The sequence below is a fragment of the Schistocerca piceifrons genome, chromosome X (assembly GCF_021461385.2).
Source record: "Schistocerca piceifrons isolate TAMUIC-IGC-003096 chromosome X, iqSchPice1.1, whole genome shotgun sequence".
In the NCBI taxonomy this organism is placed as follows: domain Eukaryota; kingdom Metazoa; phylum Arthropoda; class Insecta; order Orthoptera; family Acrididae; genus Schistocerca; species Schistocerca piceifrons.
The window spans coordinates 568515414-568539450 of record NC_060149.1 but is presented as its reverse complement, the minus strand read 5'-3'; positions in this window follow the sequence as shown (position 1 = coordinate 568539450).

The following is a 24037-nucleotide window of genomic DNA, read 5'->3' as shown; positions in this document are numbered from 1 at the left end:
GGACCTCAACACTAATCTGCCGAGCGGATTCGTGCCGGGTACCGGCAACCCTTCCCGCTCGGGAAGCAGCGCGTAAGACCCCGCGGCTAGCCGAGCGGGCGTGTCTTACCTTACTACACCCTTTGAAAGAAATATTATTTCTAAGTTCTTACAGACACCAATTTCCGAAGGAGTTAATTTAACTAATTCATTCTGAAATTTACCATGAATTTAAAAACAAATTTATTAGTTACGCTTTATAATCATTACTCTAATATTGAAGCAAGGCATTTTGATTCTAATGTCATGCTGCGGCAACCATCTTTATACTGTTTTACATAATGAATTATTGAAAATTATGAAGGGCTCTGAACATTCAGTCTGCCAAATTCACGCTAGCCAACTGGAAAGTAAAGGCGTCCATTGCACAGAGCTTCAATTTTTGTACTCTGCAGTATAAAAGTTTGAAAATATTATTAGCTACAATTCTAAAGATCGTAGTTCTTTACAACAAGTAATTGTTTGTAATAGATGATAGAGGATTTAGGATATACCCGTGATCGACTGATCAAATAATATTCTGATCGCTGTTTCAAATAAATGTAATATTCTAATTTTCATTTAACTTTGGCCTATTGTGACTGTTACTCCATTTCAAAATTTACTTTACTGAACCAAAATTAAGGTCTGTCGTTCGCATCGTCGAAATTGAGACCATACTTGCGTCTCTGGTATGGTGGTAGACAATTATCTCACACAGCTTCTTCGCATCTCTCGTTAATTAGTACCCGTCGAGCAACACGACACTGCCCAGACACACTGTTCCAGTAGCAGACATAGCACACTGATTTCCACAGCGTCATACAACTCCAGAAATTCTTGCATACGTGACTTCATGATTTCAGAAACGATTTAATAGCGTGTAAGTGAAAAGACACACTACTTTGTTGAAGAGGCGACACACTTTTTAACATCACAAAAGTTTTACGTCCGTGTCCATCAACAAGTGTCTGCACCTTTCAAGGGCTCGTCACTGTCATCCCTCTCCTGTTGCGTACATTATCACAGAATGCACCAAGGCAATAGTACAATCTGATTACTTGATTTCCGTTGTATTTATTTTACTTTTAATCAACTCATTGCGTAAATCCTTGGAGTAGAGCAGTAGCTTACAATTAAAGAAGTCGGTATTAAATCCTTTCATCTTTTTAAATTAATGCACAATGAAAATTACTACATTTTACAGGTTTACAAACATAATTATATTGCGAACCTCTACATATTGTTTCAAAATATATGATTCATAGCTCTATTTAAAGTGATTTTGAAAAAAAATTATTGTTACTGTATTTTTGTGTAATTTTTGCGTTACAAACTGATTTATCAGATGTAGTCAGCAAGGTGCATGACCTGCTCAACAGAAACCACGAAGCTAGAGTATCGTACCCAAAATCTAAATTAATATGAGCAGTACCTCCACATTATTGTGTCGGCTACTGTGGAAGTCAGCGCCGTCATAAACAAGAACGGAGAGAAGTTGCGACGGCTGTCGACTGGAATTCAAAGTGATCTGCACATATCAGATTTTGATTAATATAGTACTTTGTTTCTAAAAAGAAGAGAACTATAATTTAACTTGCTTCCCATGTGTGCTATGCCTCCTACATGCACTTACATTATTAGTACTCTCAGAACGCACGCAAAGTATCAGCTCCCTATTACTCAGTACTGATGCTCGAAGTCTGCTACCGGACTGGGGCTGACCAGTGACGGGCGGCTGGTTAAATCAGCATTGACAGAGTGCTCTGAAGTCTGTCTTCCTGGATGTGTGGCGCTGTCCCATCCTCCCATTGGAGAGCGGGTCAGCGCCTTTTTCATGCCGTTTCATGGCGCTGGTCGGTGTTCAGTCAATGCTTTAGGACTCTCAAAAATAATTCTGTGAACAAAAGCTATTGGCCTCTTTTTCTAATGTGAACATGTAGAAAACTCTGCGATGGGACGTTAAACTCTGATTTTCTTTGTTTCTCGTAATAGCATTCTACACGCTAGGATTTGGAGAGATTTCATCAGCAAATGTAACCTGTTTAGCTGGAATCTCCGTAACGAGCCCGTTTCTGCCACGTCACTCTACTTGTGCGAATGAACCACGTGATTGTTGGAATCACTAAGATATTACTACCCCACTAACACAAACCTATCACCAGCCTCCTTAGTGCCTCAAAGGTAAATTGACAATAGATGGTGAGTCAGATTTACTTGTCCGCTTTGGCGTCGTCCGTTGAATTCGGCACTTGTGACATACATCCGTGGAGTTATGAAGTAAGGCACGCTGGAACCACAAAGACATTTCAGTATGCAGAAAAAAAGGGAGAACTGGCAGCTGTAATTCTCACGCCTTCGTCTGCACAAATTGACTTCTAGAAGAAAAGAAGAAATACACTGTCCAGTCACATTAATGCGATCACGAGTCGAAACGTGCAGGAAGGGAGCCAATGAGGTTCCGGAGTGGACAGACAGGGATTGGAGCCATGCCAACTAGAATGCCGTGGTCAGTTTTGTTAGTGGTTCAAATGGCTCTGAGCACTATGGGACTTAACATCTGAGGTCATCAGTCCCCTAGAACTTGTAACTACTTGAACCTAACTAACCTAAGGACATCACACACATCCAAGCCCGAGGCAGGAATCGAACCTGCGACCGTAGCGGTCAGTTGTGTTAGTGTTCTCGGTTGAAGATCCATGGTGCCAAAAACCCGATTAAGGTGGTCCCACAGACTCTCAATCGGGTTTAAATTCGGGAAATGAAGAGGCCTGGGGAGTCCAGTAAACTCATCCTGGTGCTCTTCGAATCACTCACTGTGACACGTTGCATTGTCCTCCTGATAGATGCCATCGTGCGGAGGAATAGCAAACATCATATGGGGCTGATATGGTCCACAATGATAGATCAATATTTGTGTTGGTACATTGTGCCTTCTAGAATGATGAGATCAAGCAGAGAATGGCCTCTGGCGTGAACCATTTTGGCGATTTTTGAAGGCTGTTTGCTTTCAGACGTTTCACGCTGTACATGCCAACTGCCATCTGTCCAATGGAACACAAAACCTGATTCATCTGGAAAAGCCACCTGTCGCCATACAGTGGATTTCCAGTTGCGGTACAGCCTCCGTCGCCGACGAACAGCAGTCAACATGGGTGCATGAAGCAGCCACCAGCTGCTGAGGTCCATACGCAGCAACGTTCGTTGAGCGGTCCTTGAAGAGATACTGTAGGCAACCCCTTGGTTCATCTGAGCGGTCAATTCCTCAACAGTCTCACGTCTATTCACCAGTACACATCACAGCAGGCGTCGTTGACCCCTGTCGTCTATGGGTCGCATCGCTCCATAGTTACCTCGACGCCGGTTTTTCATAATGCCATTCTACCATGCACGCCACACTTTAACCACAGCGGGACGCGAGCAGTTTACAAATTCAGCCGCTCCGGAAATGCTTCCACCCTTGGACTGAAAGCCAACGACGATGCTCTTCAGGACGTCAGAGAAATAGCTCCATTTACGCATTACAACGACTGCACTGTGATCCGCGCTTTATATACTCTCTGCGGCCAATGTTGCCACTTACCGTCGGTGAGTGGTTATTGCAGGTTGAAGTCGAACATAGGCAATAATGTGCTTTCATAGTGTATAAGATTTATGGGCACCACAGTATCATAGCTTTATTGTTTCAGTGAGGCGTAGTTATACAGCGAAAATGACAAATAGAATTAGTTTTTTGACTTTATTCTTCAGGTGGTTGTAATTAAGCCTTAAAATTCTTGAAATACTCGTATATAAAATAGTTGTTTAGTCCGCCGTCTGTATTCCTGTAAATGAGCCTCTGTATAGTCCTCCCACTCCTTTTAATTAATTCATTTGTATGTAAAACATACTCTGCAAATAGTCTTCTTTACGTATTGTTTCACAGCCGAGGTTAATTTCTTGAGAGAATTTAATTTTTCACGTAGGCTGCCATACTGAAATAACCAGTCTTTCATTATTTAGCTGTCAGCTAGTTTTTACCAACGTGGGCATTAGCGGGCTACATCAGAGCAAAAGTTTGCGTTGGACGTAGTATGACAATCATTTTCACATGTGTTATGGCATCCCTAGTAAGAGTTTCACAGAGGAGTAGTAGTTATGGGCACTACTATCTTAAACCTATAGTTTTTTATATCTGTGACAATATAGTCGCATGGTTGAATTCGGTGACATGGACTCTTTCAATTTTAAGATGTTGACAGTGTCATGTTCATTTTCGTTTCAAATAGGAACGGTAACGTAGAACACACATAACGGTTGCCTTTTTTTGTTTTTGTTTTTACAAATAGATTTCAAATCTGAGATAGCACTGCCCGAAACTACAATGAGTGTGTGAAACCTTACTCGGGACGTCATCACATTATACTTTCTCCATACAGATGTGTGCTATACGTCCTACTAAAAACATCAAAAGAAGTTTTGCATCATCTGGGTTCCAGGAGTTCCGGAACTTGTACAGAAAATTGGAACAGAGATAAACATAAACATCACTTCCGCCCTTTTTATTGCTCATGAAAACCACACATTGCATGTTGTACCACCATACAGAAAGACATTCAGAGGTGGTGGTCCAGATTACTGTACACATCGGTACCTCTAATACCCAGTAGCATGTCCTCTTGTATTAATGCATACCTGTATTCGTCATGGCATACTATCTACAAGTTCATCAAGCCACTGTTGGTCCAGATTGTCCCACTTCTCAACGGCGATTCGGCGTAGATCCCTTAGTTGGTGTGTCACGTCGTCCATAATACGCCCATTTCAATATATTGTAGACATGTTCGATGGGCCCATGTGTGGAGAACGTGCTGTCCACTCTAGTCGAGCGATGTCGTTATCCTGAAGGAAGTCATTCACAAGATGTGCACGACGGAGGCGCAAACTATCGTGCATGAAGACAACTGCCTCGCCAATATGCTACCGATATGGTTGCACTATCGGTCGGATTATGGCATTCACATATCGTACAACCGTTACGACGCCTTACATGACCACCAGCGGCATACGTAGGCCCCCACATAATGCCACCCCAAAGCAGCAGTGAAATTCCACCTTGCTGCACTCGCTGTACAGTGTGTCTAAGGCGTTCAGCCTGACCGGATTGCCTCCAGACACGTCTCCCACGATTGTCTGGTTGAGGGCATATGTGACACTCATCGGTGAAGAGAACGTAATGCCCATCCTGAGCGGTCCATTCGGCGTGTTTTTGGGCCCATCTGTATTGCGCTGCATGGTGTCGTGGTTGCAAAGATGGACCTCGCCATGGAAGTCGGGAGTGAAGTTGCGCATCATGCAGCCTGTTGTGCAAAGTTTGTGTCGTAACACGACGTCCTGTGGCTGCACGAAAAGCTTTATTCAACATGGTGGCGTGGCTGTCAGGGTTCCTCCGAGCCATAATCCGCAGGTAGCGGGCATCCACTGCAGTAGTAGCCCTGGGGCGGCCCGGCCTGAGAGAGGCATGTCATCGACAGTTCCTGTCTCTCTGTATCTCCTCCATGTCGGAACAACATCGCTTTGGGTCACTCCCAGACACCTGGACACTTCCCTTGTTGAGAGCCCTTCCTGGCACAAAGTAACAATGCGGACGCGATCTAACCGCGGTATTGACCGTCTAGGCATGGTTGAACAACACGAGCCGTGTACCTGCATCCTAGTGGATTAAAAGGAACTGATCGGCTGTCGGTCCCCTCCGTCTAATCAGTGCTGCTCATGCATGGTTGTTTACATCTTTGGGCGAGTTTAGTGACATATCTGAACAGTTAAAGGAACTGTGTCTGTGCTACAATACCCACAGACAACGTCTGCCTTCAGGAGTTCTGGGAACCGGGGTAATGGAAAACTTTTTTAATGTGTGTATACGAATTACAGCTCTTTACTACATTGTAACTTGATAGTGCCCAATAAGGCGAAATTAAATAAGAACTAGATAATGAAATAAACTAGTTATTTCCAAATAAAAATGTCCGTGCAGGAAAATTACTTTCCTCAATATACTGCAAAAAGGCGGCACTGTAACAAGAATTGAGAGAAAATGCAGTATGGTTCAGATTCTGCGGGGGTGCAACATACTACCTGGTCTTAGCTGTGAATATTTTACCTAGCTGCAACACTTAGCTGTGAATATTTTACCTAACTGTCACACTTAATAAGTAACAAGACGAATTCTAATGGCGTTATAATGTTGATCTAAAATTATTTTACTTCCACCTGATCATTTTTCCGATTTTTTACCTGTTGATATTGTCGTGATGACAATGAGTAAGTTCAGTTCATACAACGATGTATGTCAAACAGTTTAAATGTGTAAGCACGTAACTCTTCTCGTGTGACTTCGTGCGTATTTGGGGACTGAGAGAAAACATTTAACCATCCATAGAAGAAAGTAGTTATACGTGACTGGAATGCAAGGAAATTCCCCGTTAGATAAGTCCAACGCTGTAAAAAATCTTGTTATTAATAATGTTTAATGTCATGTCTTTGGTCTGATCGATTTCTCTCAAATAAACGGAACTGATTTTCTCAACCTAAATGGATCTTGAAACTTCCTGGCAGATTAAAACTGTGTGCCCGACCGAGACTCGAACTCGGGACCTTTGCCTTTCGCGGGCAAGTGCTGTTTGGAAGGTAGGAGACGAGGTACTGGTAGCACGCGCTTTCTCAAATCGTCATACAAAATTTTACGGTGGGATGCATTAATTTTCCTTTAATAATGTACCCAGCAGAAGTAGTATTGCTGACATTTCGAATGCAGTTACACTGTAAAATTTCACATCAAAGACAAATATTGCCTATAATGTGGAAATAGACTAGAGATTTGTGGATTACTCGGAGAATTTTGATACTTTATTTTTCCGCATAATCGGTATGAACCATCTTCGGCGTCTTGCATTTCGTTGACCCGTGAAAGCAGTAAAGAGTAATGGGCCCTAAAATCTTAACAGCCCTCATGAATATGCAGCTGAGGAGAAATTGCTTGAGTACCGTAAGCGGAAGCGCATCCACAGATCAAAGCCTCTGAGCAGAGAACTTCCGTAACTCATAAATTGTAGTTCTTTCATTTGCAGTATCTTTTCGCCGAGGGTGAAGAAGGATTTATTCGTTTCTCGTGACTGTATGGAGTTGTAACTACGGAATATTTTTGAAACTATGTTGCAAATATTTATATTTTCTGGCTTTTTGATGGTAACATGAAGATATGGCTCCCTGTCCCAAAAAAACAAAAAAAAAACAAAAATATGAAAAATTGTGACATATGTTCTTGAAGAAGCAATGTAGTTGGCGTATTGTCTCCTTTAAGGACAGAATTACAAAAGCAGTAAAACTGGCAGTTATGTACATCGTACTATAGTGGGTAAGCCATAGTGAAGCAGCTCTGTCATAGTATGGCGCGCAATTTCGGAGAAGTGAACAACTAAATACATATTCGTTGCCCGTCGACGCAAGCGAGTCGTGTTACAGTTCAAAACGCAAGCCCAGTCAGAGTGTGTTTCACACAAGTGATTCAATTTGCTAGGCTCCTTACTGACGGTACCGCTTTTGCACAGTATATCTCCGTATTTGGTAGATTATGGATGTGATTGTATGGCCTTCAGGAAAAATAGAGGCTACGCCTACTGGCGTATTGGCGCCTATACTCCGCAAACCATACTAAGTCAAGGCAGAATTCACTTCGCACCAATACTAGTGACTGTCTGTCCTATTACGTACCTGTAACGAATGACCACATGTTAGTCTCACTATGTACCCTATCTCTCTTACCTAATAACTGTGAGTCCTACGTGAGAAGTATTATGGAGGTGTCAGTTTATGTAGCACATGTGTATCCTAATACCGGTTCCCTAAATTACCCCTACAGGTTTTCCGGGGAGCAGCCTCGTTCTTTATTCGAAGATTTCCCTTTACGTTTTGTGAGCATCTCTGATTCATTTTCGAACAGTCTATAATAATACGTCAGGATCCAGATAGTTTTTCTCTAAATTCCGTGTATGTCTTCTGCTATGACTGTGTGTTGAGAACTGAAACTTCTGAAGCCGTATTGGGCACACAATCGTCTTGTATGAGGTTTCCTTCACAGATTCATAGCACTCTGCCAGATATCTCCAACAAATCTGATTACATTCGCCTTCCCTACTACGGATTTTAGATTTATTTCATTTATGTACGTAGAATTACACTCAGATGTTTAAAACACATGGCGGACTCCAGAATTAAATACTAACTTTATAATTCTTCGTTCTGGATACTGAAATTTTACATCTCGTCGACTACGACGTCGTCAGAAACGATGCATAGACTGTAAAAGGATGATGTCCTGTAAAAAGCGCCATCGTGGTATTCCCTTGACTGACGTCATGCAGCTATAGAACATCTAAACCTGGCTGGCTGGACAAAGTTTATACCACTGTTCTCCCGAATAAGAGTCCGATGTGTTCCAATTACGTCGCCTTGTTTGGTGGTACTTGATTTCTTCTGTTTGTTATGGGAATTCTCTTGAACAGGCAGTCCCAAACCTTCAGTGTGAAAGAAGTGCAGACATTAGAAAATCGTCAATTTTGTAGTTTAAGGTAAGATAATAATGGTTGGAAATAAATATTTCTGGCACTAAGGTACGTGCGAGACTCGTATTTGTTACCGGCATGTGTACCTCAGGTAAATAAGTCAGTAAAACAGCGAATGAGGGAAATAATTTATAAAATTTTTAATCACTAGGGAAGTACTCATATGGGGTACAGCGGTAAGAAACAGAAAAGTTCCCTCCTTATGATGGGCGCGTCCTTCTTTTGCCATACCAAATGTCAATTTCTTCCATTTTTTTTAATTTCTGCACAAAATGTTTCCTTTTAGAAACACACTGTAATTATAGAAAATATTCCTTGTAAAATTCTACACAAAAAAGCTCTTGTGCATTTTTTAAGCCAGAAGTACAGTTTTAGAGATACAAGAGTGGTAATAGGATTCCCTTAATGTATGATTTTTGCTGCTGTTGTTGCTTAGTCAGTTATTTAAATGAAAAGTGTAAATTAGCTTATGGAATTACTTCGTATATTTTCAATCTGATGAAATTTATTGTGTGTTAAGTATTGTAGAAATCAGGATTAGGTGATCAGCAATGAAACCGACGAGTCCCCCTTCCCATGCACTCGCGGTTTTCCTACCACTATAGCTGCCGGTTTGTCCTACGCGTGTCCAGTTTCGGACAAGTTCTGATGCGAACATGCTGAAGCCCTGCGGTGCAGTACAGATTGTCGTGTTATGTATTGTTTCTTCTCATTCTCTTTTCTTTTCTATGGGCTGAGAGAAGAATAGTACTGGACATTACTATCTGTTCTGTTTGTGATGTACGATACCCTAAATGATATTATATTTAAACATTTTAATGTACTTGTGCCTCAGGCAAGCAATACTCTCATACTCCCTCCTTTGCTACGAGCCACTGACCCAGTATTCCTTCGCTCCTACGCACAATAGTGATGTCGTAAGATCCAGACTTATTTAATTTTGTTGTGGATTTCAATTAAGGGCACGTTTTCTGCGGTTAGAAACTCAATTACAGAATTCTGTTACTCACACAACGACATAGTTACGTTACCCACAGCCATGTTACACGCTACTATTCAGACCCCTCTAGTGGCAGATGGTTGCAGCTTCCGTCAGCGAAACGGTAAGGTCTTCTGAGTAATATGCATGACACGTAATACCCCAACCGGTACTGAGAGGAGAATAAAAATTCGAGGGTATTATTTTTATAGTACGCCTCCGTACCTACAAGTCAGGCTATCGTTGTGAAAGAGCTTGGACCGCAGAAACTCGGGTGAGTTCGAGAGAATCAAACTCATCCCTCTCTCGAATTCACACGAAACGACCATCAGCTCCAGACAAGATACTACTACTGATTACACGCGCGTGCATTTAAGGTTACGAAAGAAAATGCAAGTATATGAAAACTGACTTACGCTGCACGACCTTGTGTAAAAGCTGTCGATTACAAGACAGTACTAACGTTCCTCTAAGTGATTTGACGGATTTGGAGGAGGGTTTACCGTAAATAATTATATATGACAGCTTATTTGTTCTGAAAGTGGTGTTGTATTCTGAACCCTCTTGATAAAGGGTTCTAATTTCAACATAAATATTAAAATGCATTATACTGAACAAAAAACTATGTAGCAAAATTGTTCTGAGTTAATTAATGTCAGATTTAAAAGGAATTTAACTTTTAACTTTTACTGCAACTTTAATGTACGCGAACCCCATGCAAACAAACTGTATAAAAATAAACTATCAGTACAAAAGTTTCTAGATCAAACAACTTAAAAATTACTCTACTCTCCGGAAACATGAACTTAATAATTGATGGACACGCACTACTTAAATTGCTGGAAAGAAAAGGAGGACAGTTAAACGGGATACTCTAAGTCAACTGCGCATGAGACTAAACAAAGATACAACTACAAACCAACCTTGCAATCTTTTCGCATTTTCAGGAAAATCCGTAAAGAAAAGTGATACCTTTACTGGTAAGCTTCAAAAACACTAATACACGAATTTAATGAGTAATCTGTACTAAACTAGCTGTTATTGTAACCTAAATAACATATCTTTAAGGCAGTGCAAAAACTCGCACGTCCCATCTTGTGCGGGGTCCCACTAGTGAAAATCCTCGGTGTTTTTATGAAGCGAAGTTCTCCCCAATAAATCTATGCCTTCAACTAAGACTCATTATCATGTGGAATCTGTTCATGGCGAGCACAAAGAAAATATATGTTGAGCTGTTCATTCGATAGTGTGACTGTTCCCAAAATTAGAAATGTTTATGCTTGAAACCACAAAAACAGTGCATGAAATAGCACCAGAACCTTTTTAGTCAGCTGTCACATACCTCAGTGCATTGAAGCCCACTTAGCTGCGGAAAATCTGATTAAACCATACGCTAAAGACGTAAAAAATGTATATCAGGTGAAAAATCAGGAAAATAATAATTACGATCCTACTTTGGAAATAAATGCGTAAGCTGATGCACGGATGAGGAGGTATTGTTTTAATTTAATGTTTATCTGAATATGTTAATATGATCCTGTCTGTCTGATATAATTATATCGTTATCTACCAGAACAACGAAATTAAAGGAGGATCTCAGTCAGCTTAGTTTGTCAAACGTAAATGTAAAAGAAATGGTTTAAGAATCATTGACTACAATAATCTAAAGCTTTGACAAATCTGGACAGGGGATGTGGAATGTGATTCACATGAACGTGTAAATTGTTAAAAAATTTCTATGCCATGAAGTCGTACTGTGATTGTCGGAGGCTAGTCCAAAAGAATAGAAGCGACTACAGAAGGGTATGTGTTTGCAACTTTGGCAAGAGTTGAAAACATGTTGAGCCTTTAAGTGCAAGCAAGTATTCTGAATTAAGACTGACTGCACTGAATATCGTTGCATATGACGCGACATTCCCTTCAGTTCGCCTCATTTTTGCGGTTGGACCTCACCCTACTAATGATCCATAAGTGTCTGCTGAAGTGGCTGCAAACTCAAGTCTTCGGCTCTGCACCGACAACTTGCGTTCTACAAATACGAAATAGCAACCCCTGTATTACGCGTATTAAGAAGCATGATGCAATATTCCTTTGGATATGCATGAACGTCCAAAGGAACAGGCACTACAGCGTCTACAGCCTTGTAACAACATGAAATGTATTCGCAGTTGCGACTATGAACCAACTTCGGCTGTATGTTGGAATAACGACAGCGAAAATTTTGTGTCCGACCGAGAGTCGAACCCGGATATCCCACCTTACGCGAGCAGTAGTCTTAACCTCTTGTTTAAATTTTTTATTGGATTACAAATGAAGGAAGAACCATAGGAAGAAAAATAAAAGCAAATAAAGTCAATACGGTGATGAAAATCAAACCGCACACTATTTGAAATATAAATGTAACATTTAAACGAATCACCTGAATAAAAATAATAAGCCAACCATTTTGGTTTGATTTAGAGAAATAAAACATTTCGCTGAATTTGTTGAGATTAAGAACTTTTCTTCATTTATAGTAGTCAGCTTAATGTCGGTGGAGACAGATGGAGAAGGAGACAACGTGGACAGCGGTCGACACCCGAGGCCTGGCCACGATGCCGCCCCTTTCTCATCCCTTACCCTACTCGCTCCATTTTTGTTCTTTGCTTGGAGCAGAAAGGCAGGTTAAACAAGATTTCTTTATTCGCACAAAGGTCCTCATCTAGGGATAAAGGAAGTGTCTAAACAACAAAAAACAATATTAAAGCATAAATACAACATAAAGGCTACCCCTCCAGTGGAACCAATATTACACACTACACCCGCTGCTACCATCGATCAGCTTGTGGATGGATCCTTTTAACCCGCCATTTCGGCCGGGCACGTCCTCACGAAGAAAGGTTCCATACGGTACTGTCACCTGTTCTGGCCTGTTTCGTAAAATTGACATGCACGTAAGATTAACCTCTTATACCCATCATATCCCAACGGTGGGGACGGTCCGAAACAGTACCCACATAATTAGCAAAGTATTGACTGTAGTGCAGATGGCGCTATAGACGAGTGAATCGTTCCAATACGAAGGTCTAAAAATCAAGAAAGTATCTGTTACCATCCCACAAAGAATACGATATGATCATACCCTCCATCCATATCACTGCATTCATCTTAGTACGTGGATAAAACGTCATATCTAGACTAGGAAGGGATGCTGGAGTCACTGCTATAGTGGTAGAGGGTGAATGAGGGCCAGTGTAAGTCTCATCAACCTCCACACCTCCTTTGCAGACCCACATTCCCGAAGCTGTCCATGTGTATCAGGTAGATGGCTCTGGGGACATAACAGAGAATCTGTTGTACGAATGGAACAAAGACCCTGGGGAGTCATACATTTGCGGTCGGCCACCAAATAAGAGGTTGCTCATGTGCCTGAATGGATAAGAGTGCTATGCACTGAACGCCATCAACATGTCCATGGATCCTTCTAATCCGTCGTTAGGGGCAGGCACAACTTCATGAAGAAAGGGTCCATATGTTTATGTCACATGTTCTGCTCCATTTCATAAAATTGACAGGCATGTAAGATTAATTTCTCATACACATCATACCCCAACTGTGGGTGTGGTGTCACCGCCAGACACCACACTTGCTAGGTGGTAGCCTTTAAATCGGCCGCGGTCCGTTAGGATACGTCGGACCCGCGTGTCACCACTATCAGTGATTGCAGACCTAGCGCCGCCACACGGCAGGTCTAGAGAGACTTCCTAGCACTCGCCCCAGTTGTACGACCGACTTTGCTAGCGATGGTTCACTGACAAAATACGCTCTCATTTGCCGAGACGATAGTTAGCATAGCCTTCAGCTACGTCATTTTCTACGACCTAGCAAGGCGCCATTACCAGTTACTATTGATACTGAATTATGTACAGTCAAGAGCGACACTCTTCATTAATGGATTAAAGTTAAGTATTCCACCAGCTACGTCCGTTTTTCTAAAGTCTAATTTCCTTGTCCTGTTCCAGACCTCACGCCAGCCTTCGTGAGCTAAAACGCGTGCCTTTTGGCTTCCTCTATTAATACAGTGTTGGCTCTCCTGCCAATCCACAACAGTGGGGATGATCCAAGAAGACACTACCCAGAAAATTAGCCAGCGTTGGTGGTAGTTCAGATGATATTGTAGACGAGTGCATCGTTGCAATACGTAGGTCCAAAAATCGAGAAACCGTTTGTCACAATCTCAGTAAGGATACAATATGGTGATACCCTTAATCCTTATCACTGCATTCATCTTAGTACGTGTATACAACGTCATATCCAGACTAGGAAGGGATTTCAGAGCCACTGTTGTAGGGGTAGGGGGTGACTGTGGGTCAACATCAGTCTCACCAACCTCCACAGCTCAATGCAGACCCGCATTCCAGGCGGTGTTCAAGTGTATCAGGTAAATGGCACTGAGGACACAACAGAGAATCCGCCATACGAATGGAATTGAGTCTCTGGGGATTCAGATATTTCCAGTTGGCCACCAAATAAGAGGGTGCGCAATCATCTGAAAAGAGAAGAGAGCTGTGCACTGTAACTCTGTCCACCAGCCAAGTATCTGAGGGTAGACGGCTTTCAGTTGGATTTCGGGGATGGCCTCACATCATCCGGCAATAAACATCACAGGCCCTCTGCAGCCATTTACTCGGTAATTCGGTGCTGACACAACTTAAGTCCACATAAATCTACTTATCGTGATAGAGTGTCAGTGGAATATGAGCCACTGCAATTGCTGGTTCATGAGAGGCAGGTACCAGTTCTTCAGTCGGAGTTCTAGTGAAGCTGTGCTGATGCCGAGTCTACAACTTCATCATCGTGTTGACATATAAAGCAGCTGCTCTAACCTGTACATCGACCACTTTGGGACCACCCTCTGTGGTAGGGAGGGTGTGCGTATCATATCACACTTTGATGATCATTCCGGCACTGGGAAAGGAGCAAAGATAGCCTGTTAACCATATGCTATCATCTTCAGCATCGGGAAGACCATAGCCAGATGGGGGTATCCTGGACGCCCGATAAACATTAACATGAGCCACCTGGTAGACAATGTTCAGAGACCGCAGTAAGTAGCAACAGACATCCATATGTAGGTCTTGCAGGAGATAAAGTATAGATGAGGAGCACTGTCTGTCGACTGCCACATCTAATGTGAAGATGACCACAAAATATTTGACTGCATCCCTGTGTGGGTATGGTGCCAAGTTTCCACGTACAAGGCAACTGCCGATGACCATTACCCCAAACTTCTGCAAGTTTAACTAACTTCCAGCTGCGGCAGCATACTAGGAAATCACATCCAACGATCTTCAGACTTCGTAGAACATGCGCTAATAGCACCAGATCGTCTGCATACGCACATCAGACGAAGGTATGGTCTCTCAAAATAGGTTCCGGCAGCTGGCATTGTAGTCACTGTAGCATTGGCTCCATGGCAGTGGCAAGCATAACCACCAATAGGGGGGAATTTCGCCTCAAAGAGCAGGTGATGGTGATCTCGACCTCTACACGTCCATTGATCGTAATGTGTGAAGTCGCGCCAAGTAGAGGAACGCGTGACGGTGATAATAAAGGAGTGGGCGAAGGTCAGCTGCAGCACCACTTTCTCAAGACATTCATGACGTTCACTATCGAAAGAGAGGTCAAAGTGCACTGTAAATAAGGCTCCATACATGCGACACACCTCTCACAGTGTGATGACATCATGGTAATCACTGAGCCCTGTCTGGATGTTGCTGCTACCCCGGAGACACGTCTGGTCGGAAGGGACGTGCAGAAGACTCCCGTATGTGGGTAGCCAAAATTCCCATAAATATCTTGAAATTGTTGCTTCCAGCAGACGGCTTGGGGCCTATATACGGATTCTGTCGACAAAGGCATATGGCATTTGCAATATAGGGTTCGTCAATTCTTGGTACATCATAACCATCAGGACATCATAATACTGTGGAACGTATGATAAAACTCTACTAGGAGACTATATGGGCGTGACAATTGGTTGGTCGCCCCTTTATGGAGGGCGTAGGGGACGTCCTCTGGCTTTATGGGGTTCTTAGCATCATGGTCTTCTATGGTGCAGAACTGTTGGTAATGAGCCAAAAGGCATTGACGATATCCTTTTGGGCTGTCAGGTCTCACCTAACTGGTATATCCAGCACGGGGATCAGCGCTCTTTGACATCTGTGACGTCTGTAGATAATGTGGTGCATGTCGTGCGGTTCACCCCTGATCTGGTCTTGGCTATGTGTGCACACAAGCCTGTGAGACGGCAGCATGTAAGCGTAGTGATCTTTGTTTGCAACTGTTGAACTTCAGCCTGACGTCCTGGCGATGGTAGTTGGGCAGCTATCTCCTTTAGTAGCATAAAATGATATTGCATTGTGTGCCACCGCCAACACATAGCCTCTCGGCCGCATTGCATCATCACATGCCGCATTATAGGTTTTGTGCAATCGAGCCACCACTGGATCGTGGAAGGAAACTTGGGATGCTCATAGTTACCCCAGGTCTCCACTATCCTCTGCCAACACTCCAGATCCTCGAGCAGCGTGACATTCATCTCCCACGTGCTGTTGCTCCGCCACACCGTCTGTCATGGGAGGAAGACAGGCAGAGGTAGGCATCATGATCGGTAAAGGCCACCAGCCATATCTCAGCACCAAGTGTCTCCACCGTTAGTCCCTACGAAACATAGACCTGATCAAGGGGTCTCGTCGAATATCTAGTAACGTATATATATCCCTGTCTGTCGCCACGAATACTCCAGCAGATATTGACAAGGCAAATTCCTTGCATCAGCTAGTGCAGTTCCATGTACCTGCTATATTATGGTATTTGAGCTTGTGGTGACAAAACACAATTGAAGACGCCCCCTAGGATGATATGATTGATGTGTCCCTGTAATAAGGGCGAGTCCCACTCCACATAAAACTTCAAATGGTCTCTCGTCTTGTCCATACCAGAGTGGGCGTACACCTTCACAATCCTGAATCCCTGATATGTGATATGAAGTCCTCATGATGATGGGAGGTAGGTCACCCAATCGATCACAGTGCCTTCTTCCACAGGAATGGCTGTACCACTGTCATGATACATGCACAGTGTCCACTAAACGTCGTCTTCATAAATAAATGGGAAATGGTCGAGATGTACATCCTATATGACTATGACATCCTGATCTACTACCTGCAAAATGTTATGAAACATTTGCGGCTTGACCTAGGAACTGATGAGCATTGTTGGCTCTTCTTTGGAGAGTTGGAAGTGGAATACCTGAAGAAGGCACCACCATCACAAAGGATCCCCTCCTATGTGCATTGGCATTTAATTGTCATGATGTGAAACAACTAGAACTGCTTTAGCTACGGCACCGGACGTCAAGTCTTCGACATTGTCGGCCAATGCAGTCAGGCTTGTGCTGCTATCATCCCTCTGAATTAATGGGGTGGCTGAAGGGTATGGCACGTCCGTAACAGAGGCAGATGCTGAATCCATTTACTGTGCGTCATCTAAAAGCATGGCATTGTGAGAGGTCTCCTACGAATCCGTTGCCTATCGAATCCCATCAGGGGAACAGATGATCATATGTTCCTGCTGGAAATAGTCACCACCGTCAAAAGCTTCCTCTTCTGTAGACATCATCCTGCAGACATCAAATGGAGCCCGTCATCGTTTGTTCTATCGCTTCAAAGCCTGTTTTTTTCCGGACGTGAGTGGCAGTATCCGACAACGACTGAGGTCATTGGCATCGGGGACAAAAGCGGTGATTTTCACCACCAAATCTGTGGTGGCTAACCTCTCTTGTGGGGCCATTCCCCCTTCGCATTGTTAGACGGCTGCCAGAGGCTACTCTGGCAGTGCAGAAGGTGACGCTTATATCGGCAGTCGATTATCAAATGGAACAGATTGAAGGGCCCCCATCTATGTTAATGGGAGCACTGTGAAATCGGGCTAACTCTTCTCCTGCCCTGCCGCCAGCTGGATGATGCGACGTTGCGTACAATTTGATCTGAGAGGTCCCTCTTACCTGTATGCTGAACAGGTCTTTTGCTGGCCGTCGTAAATCACAATGGTTTTGGGATCCGCCGATATTCAAATAGGATGGAACATGTTTACTAAGGTCTATATGCACCTGGCGCATCCCTTCCAGAATTGGGTAGATGGTAAAACCTGACCATTTTTGCACTGTATGCTTTTTACAGTACCATAGGGCCCAACACTACAATCACCATCTCTGCTGGCACCTCAAACGGCAACTCGAACACATGCATCGTCCTCTGGCCGAGACGTACATGTTCCAGTTTCACAAGACCGATGTGGACATCCGAATATCTGAATTGAGAATCCTTTCACAAGCCGCGTCGTCCCCCAGTTTCACGTAGACCACGCTGCTCACAATGGAGGGGTGAATCTCTACTACTTCAGATAAACGATGCGAACATCATCTCGTAAAAACTGTTCAGTTTCCAATGCTTTTGGTCGCTCATACTCGGCCGTTACACTGAACTTCAGTGTTGACATTTGTTGTGTAAATGTCATGTTGCGACGAAGAAAATAAGCTGCACAGAGACGACTGTCAACCACCACAACACCGCTGGCGTAAACGCGCAAGCGATGTAAACATAACGTTCGCTTCAGCCATCCCAACAGAATGACGGGCGGAACCCAATATCTGTATGTCGTCGTCCATGTATCACTATCTGCTCTCGTACGTTACGTATATCCCCGTCCAGAAAGCGGGAAATGAGAATTAGAGTCCTAGTCAGGCAGAAATTTTCATTGGTTTCATGTATTTCTTGACGGCTGTAGTAGCTGCAGTACCTATTCGTTCAGAGACGCATGCGTGCATTGTATCGTACATCTCAATAACACAGGCACTCAATTTCGTATTTATTCACCAATACCAGGAAATCGACTCTCAATTAATATGTCCTTCCTGGACGGGAATATACGTAACGTACGAGGGTAGAGTGTGACACATGCACAACGACTTAATCAAGTCTGGGTCTGTGTGTAACTCGTGGTCAGATGACCGAGCAGTTAAGACGACCGCTAGCGTAAATCGGGAAATTCGGGTTCGACTCGGCCGAAGATTTTCATTTTTGTCATTAGGCCTACAGCCGAAGGTGGTTCATTTTCGCAACTGTGAAAACACTTCTTGTTCGATTTGCTCTTAAGTTCAGTTCAACCAGATGCGAGCCTCTCGTCACCCTAAAGTCCGAATACGAAAAAGAATGTCTGTCAAGAAACTTTCTGCAGTGCGCTTCCGACAATGCTGTCACGTAATTTTGATCGGCTCAGTGATGAATATTTCGCGAGCCGACAATTAAGATGTCTTAAGAGACGCTGGTCTCCTTCCATTACTTTCATTTCAGGTGATTATCCAGTTACAACTTGGTTATTTTTGGGGCTCCAAAACTGTACCTACCATTTTCCCCTCTGTGTCTGCGTTTCAGTGCTGGCCAATAAGGGTGTAACGGTGGAGATCTGTAAGTACAGTCTTGTTTCTCAGTCCCACTTCAAAATTATTTTAAGTTAACGAGTGGTAGCTATTTTTACATTTCCTTAAACATTCTAACTTTCAGTATCTTAGCACATGGACAGCATCTCGCCATTTTAAAGGAGTCCAAAACTTTTTTCCCATTAAACATTCTAAGATGCTATCTTAAGAGCGTGTGTCTTTCAACAAGTTCTGACTGCGTGCCATTCTGTCTGCAAGAGTCTGTCTTCTGGGACTCTGTCGAAACAGGACGCAATCCCCACGCGCAGCTCATTAGAAACAATCTCCGTTGTGTCCCCACAGACACAATCTGTTGTGACTCTGGTGGGCCCAGCGCCCAGGCGGTTTTTTTCAGAGCACTGTCCAGTCTGATTGTGCTGATGCCTTGCATGTGTAAGTGGACCTACCTCGAATTCTGCTGAGGTGTGTTTCCCTGTAGGCTTCTATGACACACGGCGCATCCCCTCGCCTGCAGCCAAAGGCAGCTTGCTTCCATAGGGGCTTCTTACCTAGGTGCACATGCAATTCCAAATACTATAATTTAATCAGTGTCGTTAGGTACTAGCAATCACAGGTATTAATTCATATTTCATTTACTGGCAGAGATTAATTTATTCTGATTAGATTTGATCTTTCCAGTCAGTTTTTATACCAGTTGGGGGACAGATTCCAGCAAACGGTCCCGTAACACGTGATAGCTCAGCACATCAGGGATTAAGCAGTCAGTATAGAAAATAAACTTATTTTTCGTCTCAAATAATGCAAATTTTCATTGTAGATGGATTCATTTCACTACGTAGCTGGACTCACAATATTGATGGCAAGAGTTAGATATCAGCCAGAAACGCATTACTGGGTGATATTTTACGCAAATCTCTACCAATGCGTACTGCTGTAGTCGAAATAATTAGTATATGTTCTTTTCTTAAAGAAAATAAAGTACCACGGAACATCTGCGTAGTTATCTGTACCTACGGGGCAAAGACCATGAGTGGCATAATATATGTGAGTGACTGTACAGCTTATTAAAAATATCTCAAATACTTTCCTGTACGTTTCTGCGTGACCAATACGCAAGCACATGCTGCAGTACGAGGAATACTCTTGAAAGGGTAATAAGAATTTTTAATTACATAAAATCTCGGTCTCTAAATTATTGTTTATTGATATCACTATGCGAAGGCATGAAAGGATGGCAAAAGAGATTTGCTGTTTCAGATTGCGTCTTTAAGTCGCGAGATCACTGAACATAATTTAGCCCATTAAGCCAAAAAAGTGAATGGTTTCAAGGGTCACGAAAAATTTTTTGCAGTCAAGATACAGAAGATTTGTAGATGACACTAATTTTTTCTTGCCAATAAAGACGATTTGATAGAGGAAGGGGCTGAAATATAAGAGACCTTTATTCAGGAAGATATTTACCAAATGAAACGTTTCAACGGAGCTTTTAATCAGTCTTTTCTAGATAAACACCATGCAACGTTACCAAAGCAGGCAGGGGAATGAATGTTCGAAATATCGTCTACCACAATATGTACACGATGCAGTATAGTGATGCTACGTGGAAGTGGGAGACTTGAAGGAGGCTACGCCCTCAATAAAGGGTCCCCTCCTATGTCCATTGGCATTTAACTGTCAGGATGCGAAGCAACTGCACCCGCTTTAGCTACGTATGAAAGTCTAGTGCGTCCGCCCCCTATTCCTTGTAACAGAATTGTAGCCAACTTGCTTACCTTGCGTCTCGAAGATGTGCCGCAGTTGGTTTCTTCTCTGTCGGTCGTTAGCAATAACGCCTGTGCAATAAACGGTGCTTAATAATGTGCTAATGGCTAAAAGAGGAATGTGATGAAATTGAAGAACTGGACAGGAAGGGAAGATACGACTTACTATACAACAGAGTAAAGACTATGACATGGGAACAAAACGGAGCAGGAAGTGCTACTATGGAAATTTTGAGTAAAGACGAAGAGGTAGTGTACAAAGATCGTGACGATGTCCTCCAGAGCTGGGAAGAATATATAAAAGAGCTATATGACACAAATAGCAAACCAGAAACTCTGGAACTTGAATCACACAACAGTGTAAGTGATGAAGAGTAAGGACCGACCATGATAATGGAAGAAGTAAAGTCTGCCATTGCTGTAATGAAAAATGTCAAAGCAGTAGGTACAGATATAATACCGGGAGAAATACTAAAATGCTTGAACCACAATGGAATAAGAGAAATATTGAGGTTATGTAATAAAATATGTGACAGTGGTGAGTGGCCTGAGGACTTTTTGACAACAGTAATGATTCCATTACCGAAAAAACAAGGAACCAAGAAATGCAGCGAGCACAGGACAATCAGCCTCATTTCACATGCAGCCAAAGTGATGTTAAGAATAATTAATAAAAGACTTGAAAAAGTAATAGAGGAGAATCTCGGCGAGGAGCAGTTTGGCTTTAGACGGAATACGGGCACCAGAGATGCAATAGGGCTCCTACGAACCTTGGGAGAAAGGTTTATTGAAAAAGGAAGAGACCTATATATGTGCTTCATCGATTTCGAAAAGGCATTTGACAATGTGGTTTGGGACAAGCTGGCGACTATTATGAGGGAAAAGAGAGTGGACTGGAAAACCAGAAGACTTATAAACTCATTGTACCTTAATCAAAAAGTTTCAGTTAAAGTGAGAGGAGAAATTACAAACTGGATCAGACTAGGGAAAGGAGTAAGACAAGGATGCTGTTTATCACCTACTCTTTTCAACCTGTACTTGGAAAATATGATTGACCAACGCTCATTAGATGACAAAGGAGTAGAAATTGGAAGAAGAAGAGGAGAAAGTACAAACTGGATCAGACCATGGAAAGGAGTAAGACAAGGATGCTGTTTATCACCTACTCTTTTCAACCTGTACTTGGAAAATATGATTGACCAATGCTCATTAGATGACAAAGGAGTAGAAATTGGAGGAAGAAGAGTAGGGTGCTTGAGATTTGCTGATGACATGGTCCTTCTAGCCACAGGGGAAAAAGAATTACAGGATTTGGTGGACACCATTGCAACTAACGGAAAAAAATATGGAATGAAAATTAACACAAATAAAACAAAAGTGTTGGCAATAGGAGGAAATAAGGAAATAAAAATTGTGCTGAATGGAGAAACACTAGAACAGGTGCAAAATTTTAAGTATCTTGGAAGCAGGATAGACACCGACTGGAAGTGCACCACAGAAATTAAAACAAGGATAGCAATGGCAAAAGAGGCGTTTTATAAGAAAAGGAGAATCTTCTGCAGCGGTCTGGACAGAGAACTCAGAAAGAGACTCATAAAATGTCTTGTATGGAGTGTTCTTCTATATGGCGCTGAAACATGGACTATGAGGAAAAAAGACAGAGAAAGGCTGGAGGCTTTTGAGATCTGGACATGGCGGAAGATGGAAAGAATAAGTTGGATGGACAGAGTAACAAATGAAGAAGTACTGAGAAGAGTGGGAGAGAAAAGGCAGTTACTAGATGTAACAAAGAGAAGAAAAAGAAATTGGATTGGGCATATATTAAGAAAGAATGACGGACTGATAAAAGCAGTTTTAGAAGGTTATGTAGAAGGGAAAAGGAAGCGAGGAAGGAAGAGATTCCAGATACTGAATGACATGATGGACGGTACAACATACAGCAGCCTTAAGAAGGAAGCAATGGATCGCTGAAAATGGAGAGGCAAAGGATCTGCTAATATAGCAGATAATTGATGATGATGATGAATAATGCGCCAGTGTGTAGGTTTAAATGTTAAACAAAATCAGAATAACAAATGTTAGGCCGCTAACTAAATTTGTTTTGTTTTACTAATCGCAAAATTAGTAAAACAATTTCTAGAGCCAGTCCTCCGACAATATTCATACCAACCATTTGTTCCAGAGAACCGCAAAAGTCACAAAAATGCTTCACACGATCTTAGAATCAACATGAAATTGCACAAATATGGTTTCCGAGGCAACTTTAACAACTAATTCCACTTTTACTCGAAGTTGCATTTCACATAGTAAATTGCAGGTTGAAACCTCGAAAAACGATGGTAGACTGGCTTGGATTAACACAACATAGCACAAGTAAGTCATCCGAGACAATTTTTCAACTAACTGTTCAGTTATTACACAAGATCAGACTTTATACACGGATTCATTTATTACTTCCTCGGAAATCGATCATAGGCTGCAGTGAGCCATCGCAGTAGCTTAACACCTGCCCTGCATTTGTGATTGGTCCATTCTTTCCATCACTAAGCGCTAATAGGAACTAAAATTTGCAATTATCATTTACTGATGAGTTGCGTGATATTGAAATTTTTATTAACAAATTCTCATTGCAAGTAACGTCATCATCGTGGTTGGAGCTGTATATTAATATTCAGACAGTAAATATAAATAATAAAAGATTCACTACTTGGCTCCCAGCGTCGTAGGTGAATCCCCACTGTCTATCTCTGTTCCTCGGCTCTTGCTCGCCCTCGCCCTGTAGTTCTCACGCTTTGGCGTATTGTTCGATGAGTCTGCTTTGTAATCCTACTGTGCATTAAAACATAGCAACAAAATGTAATAAACGTAGGCAGTGATGTGGCATAAACGCCACATATCATACACCATTAAAATTTTTTAGATTATCTGGTTTTGAACAAAATATAAAATTTTTTAAAACAAGAAAACCTCCAGCCCTACTGAGACCTCAACTGCAATGTTGCATCAAATTTCACTACTATTTTGTCCGTTAAGTATTTGAAAGTACATTTAACTCCTAAGGGGCCGCCGCTACTCTCGGATTACAATATCGTCAGTTGTTTCAGTATTTACATTCTTTTAATAATACATTTCCATAATAAATGTACTTATCTTGTTAACACCTACAACGCCATATACCTGTCTCCTGTGGCCAGTTGAC